This window comes from Elaeis guineensis, chromosome 5 (genome assembly GCF_000442705.2).
Source record: "Elaeis guineensis isolate ETL-2024a chromosome 5, EG11, whole genome shotgun sequence".
Lineage (NCBI taxonomy): Eukaryota > Viridiplantae > Streptophyta > Magnoliopsida > Arecales > Arecaceae > Elaeis > Elaeis guineensis.
In genome coordinates, this window is record NC_025997.2 from 67,933,054 (window position 1) to 67,939,053 (window position 6,000).

Here is a 6,000-nt window from a genome sequence, read left to right on the forward strand (position 1 = left end):
TCCTTCTCCACCTCAGCTCTCCAGATCTTGAACTTGGTGAAGACCTCTGACTTCTCTCTCATGAAGTAAATCTAGAGTTTCCTTGAGAAATCATCAATCAGGATCATGAAGTATCTGGCCCCATTCCTAGCTAAAACTAGGGCTGGTCCCCACACATCCGTGTGTACTAACTCCAGAGGGGCTGCACTACAGGCTGTACTGATGGTGAATTGAACTCTCCTCTGCTTTCTCATCTGGTAAGGCTCACAGATCTCCCCTGTAGCACCATCCTCCAGATCAGAGATGAGTCCTCTCCTGCTCAACTCCCTCAGCCCCCTGTCACCCATGTGGCCTAGGCGGTAGTGCCACATCCTGTAAGTCCCCTCCTGGTCCTATGCTGCAGCTGCTGCATCAGACTCTCTGGTCACCACAGATCCCTCCATGCGATAGAGGTTATTGTCCAACCTCTTGCCTCTCATCACCACCATAGCTCCATTGGAGATGTTCAGTACTCCACTTCTAGCCCTACTACTGAAGCTGTATCCACTGCGCTCCAAGTAGCCAAGTGACACTAGATTCTTTTCCAGCTTTGGGATGTGCTTTACATTTGTCAATGTCCTCACAATTCCATCAAACATCCTCACCCTGACTGTTCCTATCCCAGCCACCTTGCAAGGATGATTGTCGCCTAGAGTCACTGATCCCTCATCTGTCTTGGTGTATGTAGAAACCAAGACCTGTGTGGTGTGTAGTGATGTGAGCACACAGAGTCTAGTGTCCACTCCTCTGTGTACTGCCTGTGACCATCTGATACTACAAGTAGATCATCCTCCACCTGCTGCCCAGCAAATGTAGTCACTGATTCTGAGCCACTTCTTTCTCCCTTCTTGCAATGAGCCCAGCAAACTCATTGCACTTGAAGCATTTCACCTCTTTCTTTCCCTTCCTGGACTTGGACCGCCCCCTGGACTTGCTTCTGCCTCTACCTCTACCTGTCCTCTCCCCTACTGCCAAACCCTCCTGGGGAGCCCGATCTCTGGTCAACTTTTTTCTCTGCTCATTAGGCCTCAGCACTAAGACCATGTCCTCATATTCCAGAGTCTCCTTGCCGTAGAGCAGTGTAGTCACCAAAGAATCATATGATTCTGGCAGCGAACACAAAAGCAACAGGAACTTGTCCTCTTCATCCAGCTTCACCCTGATATTTATCAACTCCGTGCACAACTGGTCGAACCTCTGAATGTGGCCAATCACATCAGATCCCTCCTGCATCTGAAGACTGTACAACCTCTTCTTCAGCATCAACTTGTTGCACATATTCTTCCCCATATACATGGTGTGCAACTTCGACCAAAGGCCCTTCGGGGTCTTTTCTTCTAGCACCGAATACAACTCCACATCCACCAAACATCCTCTAATCACCGAGCATGCTTTCTTCTCCAACGATGCCCACTGTCTATCTGTCATTCCCTTAGGCTTCTCATCCAAAGCCTGATCCAGATCTGCTTGCACCAGAAGATCCTCCACCCAGATTTTTTACATGAAAAAATTTCTCTTGCCATCAAACTTCTCAAACTCGACCTTCATATTGCTGCCCATGACTGGATCCAAGCCAAACAAGCAATATAAAATCAAGAAGTGTAGAATATACCTTAATGGTACCTTGCTGAAAATTTTCAGCACTTGGGATCTTCAACTTCTCATGCTTGAAACCGCTTCCTCACCACTGTGGCTCTGATACCAACTATTGAAGTATGATCCTGGCTCCTCCCATGAATCTTGGGTGCAGCAGAACTAGCAACAAATAGATCTGGAGTCATCTGGACACGATCCAAGGCCCTTGACGAAATCAGCCTGGTTGCTGTCTTCTTCATCAGCCTTTCGTTCTAGATGAAGGACACCTCTGAAACTACCTCTAAAAAATCCAAGATCTGGTACCCAACCAGATCATACCTAGACCAAGGTCTTTCAATTTGTAGATCTCAAATTGGGGCATTCTAGATAGGGAAGAAGATAGATGGAGACAGACCTTGTAGATCTGTCCTGCTGCAGCCTTTCTTGTAGATCTGTTGATGGAGATCTCACCCACGCCTCAAACGACCTCAGATTAACTCCAGATCTGAGAGAGACTTGTATAAACCTCTTCTCAAGAGATTTCAAGTCCTGGATCTAGTATTTGGATGCCTGCAAGAGGGGGAGAGTAGATCTGGTAGGCGGCTGCAAGGGGGAAGGGGCTAGCGCCTCCCCTTCTTCTCTTTCCTTTTATGGACTAGCGGCAAGAAACCCTAGGGTTTCTTGCTCTTAGGGCATGGAGAATTGCTGGAGAGAGAGGGAGAAGAGAGAGAGAGACTTGGGAGAAAGAGTCATCTATTACTTGGCTTTTTCAAACCTATACAAGTACATGTATATATAAACACCGGGTCAAGTGACTCAAACCCAAAACTCCCTTGACCAACTCTATGGGAGATTAGGTTAACCCAAGCCCATGTACACCCATGACTCAACCTAATCTCACCTATCTTGGGACCAGACTTGGCCCATAAAGAGTTGGTCCCTTGAGGCCCACATAACCTAGACCTCAAGAACCCAAAAGGCCCACAGCCTTTCAACCTAGGGCCCAACTAGCCCTAGAGCCTCCATGAAGCCCTCATGAATGATGGATCTTGGCATTAGCCTTGGTCCTCTGGGCCTTGGGCATACCACCTGGATCACAATATCTATTAAATCTAATTTTGTTATCTGATATTTAAAATTTAAATTATATCTAAAAGTATGAGAAGTATAGACATACCTCAAGGGTAATCTGATACCCTTTAGATGATCTCTGCACAGCCTGAGGTTCTGATGTAGCCACACAAGCGCCTGGCCTCTACTGGTATCCACTCAAGCAGAACCTGAAATATCTTCTCCTCATGAATCTATACTCCAAAAATCAGATCTCTATCTGATTTGGAAGTGCTTCAGAACTCCTTCTGAAGTTGGAGCAGCAGCCTGTCAAAGATGTCCTGTAGCCTTCCTGTTCCAGACGTCACCACACCTTTTCCTTGCACCAAATGAACATCCAACTCCTTGGACATGAAGAGGGGAGATAGGAGAGCAGGGAAGATATGGAGAAGAAGGGAGGGGGTGGCAGCTTTGATAGTTTTTTACAAAAACTTAAAACCCTAGGCACAGGCAAGGTTTATATAGACCCTGCTGCGTTACGCAGTGCCACATCATTCGATCAATAAAAAAATTTCAATTAATTTTGAAAAATTTTTGATTGGTGGAGTGATGTCATCTGATCCCATTAGATAAGAACCCCCACCCTCTCTCCTATGTTGGCACCAACTTTGGATAAGCACAAGCAAGGGTTGGCGCCAAAGAGTCAATATTAATCAATACTCTTCATCCTTATCCATTTGGGGTGCCCACTTTAATCCAATTGGGCTCATGCCATAATCTGATTATGGCATCCAATTTGATGTGTTTTGGCTCCACAAAAATTCTCCAATAAGCTCTTGCCAACTGGCCTTCAATTTAAGACCCACATGTCAACTTTTGACAAATATCCTAAAATGAAATTGGCAGGTGACAGGAATTAGCAGGTGCTTATCTTAAATTCATCTCATGAATTAAGACAAGCCTTTTTTGAGCTGGACAAGCTTCATTTGGACTGAGAGAAACCTTCCTAAGATTCTTTGGATGAGTCAAATCATATTTGGCTCAGTCGAGATAGAAAAGATTACATGAGGAGAAAGTTAGGCTCAATCATGTGCTAGCATGATTTTTTTAAACCTAATTGGATCTTATCCAAATCAATTGGGTTAGCCCAATTGATGAAATTCAGATCTTAATCCTTGTTTGTGTGACCCAGTTAGGTTCAATTTCGTATGGTAATGATGAAGTTAATTTTAGTGCAGGGGTAAAATGATAATTTTAAAACTTTTTTAAAATCATAATTTTATAGTAGAAATTATTAATTAATCTAATTAATTAATATATATTTACCCTACACTAGGATCTAAATATGATATATAGCATGCATGCATTCAAATTTAAAATTCAAATTTCTACAGTAAACAATTTACTGTTATGTGTTCAGAACACGTTACCTTTGTGCGGATAGTTGATCGCCATAATCTGATCACTATCAGGAGGGTCTGATCATCGTAATATAGCTACACAGTATATTTAACCTCTATGGATCATCCATACGAAGCTCTTGATCTGATCGGCTCCTCACGAATGCTAGTTCGTGACTGCACCTTTTTGATGGCCGATGTTGATCGAACTCCTTCGATCGATGTCTGCTGACTCCTCAGATGCTCCAGATCATCAGCAAAGATGATAGAGAGGTTGATGATGCTCTCTCTAAAGTTTGGTGGGCTCACGACACTCGTAGCTCACGTTTTCACTTTCCAAACCCTAAGCCAAAACCCTAGGGTACACAAGAAAAGCTTGCGCCCACTTCTCTCTCCTTTTCTCTTCTTTTCTTTTCTTTTCTCATGCAAGAAACCTCTCTCATGCCACTCCTTTTTTTTTCTAATGCTTTGTGTGCATGCCCTCTCTTATCTCTTTTTTAAAACGATGCAAGACCGCATCTTTGCAACATTTTTACCGCGTGAGAGGATAAAGATAAGTGGTTGCTCATTTGAATTCAAATCGAATTTGAATTCAAATGCCAACCAACTCATTCCTATCCACTCTATGCATGAGAAGAGAGGAGGCATGGCTTCTCTTGTGCATGGAGAATTTACACGAGAAACTCTTTCTCATGTAAAATAAATGGCGCATGGATAAAGCTAGGTGGCGCATGGATTGGTTACACATTTGAATTCAAAAATTTTTTTGAATTTGAATGGCCAACCAACCATCTTTATCCACCCATATGGCACACAAATGTGGGGCATGGGAAGGCCTTTGCGTGGGAGAAAATTCATGAGAAGTTGCTTCTCATGAATTCAAATGGGTGCAGAGAAGTGAGGTGGCGCAGGGAGTTGAATTCAAAAGGTGGTTTGATCATAATTGAACCAACCTAATCAAAATAGGTTAAGCACAATTAGACTAAATTAAACCCAACTTAATTAGGCTTAATTAGGGTCAATAAAATTCTAATTAAATCAGAAATTGACTAAGTCCAACCCCTGATCAAATAGGGACCAAACCACTTCGATGATTAGGTCAACACTTGACCTAATCGGGTCAAACCCAACTGAATCCAATTCAATTGGACTTGATCCAAAAATAATTACTCAATCAAATTGAGTTAATTAGCGATCAAATCACTAATTATACCTCTCATAAATAATGAATCCAAATCTGATCGGCAATCGAGTATCAAAGTCCATCGATATGAAACCTTGATCGAAGAGTCCCAAACCAGTGGGACTCTTGACCCCGGTACCCAAAATGTGTGGAACTCGTGATCAGAGAATCCTGATTCTCGATCACAGAGTCCCAGACATGTAGGACTCATAGTCCATGAGTATTAGGACTCTTCATCAGTCATCAGATCAGATAGAAATCTCTAATGTGTGTGACCCCGTAGGTTCGAACCTAAGCCGGTAGCACAGGAACCAATTCCTGTACTAATCGAAGTGACCATCTAGCAATGGTACCCGATATTCGGATAGATCGAATAGTCACAATTGCAATACTTAGAACCTACGTGAATATGGTTATTGTATAATTCATACCTTTTGATCCCTGTGTTTAGGATGACTCAGGGTTAAACTGTCAACCCTGATTAGATCATCCGAATCGTGCTCAACTCAAACTGTCTTGTGACTCCTCACTAGGACTACCCTGGCCAAGATTTTGCTAAATTAAAATATAACTGTACATAGCTCCTGAACTGGAGTGGTCAATCTCATCTTGACACACGCACCGACAAGTCAAGTACTTGACTACACCCAACAGCCTTCCGTCACTGAATTAGAAATTCAGATAGTCCAGTGCCTAAGTGCAGTGAGTTGCTTACAAGTCACCATGACGGTCTCAGGTCGGAGGGATAGTTATACCCATATCCCATCGGAGTAA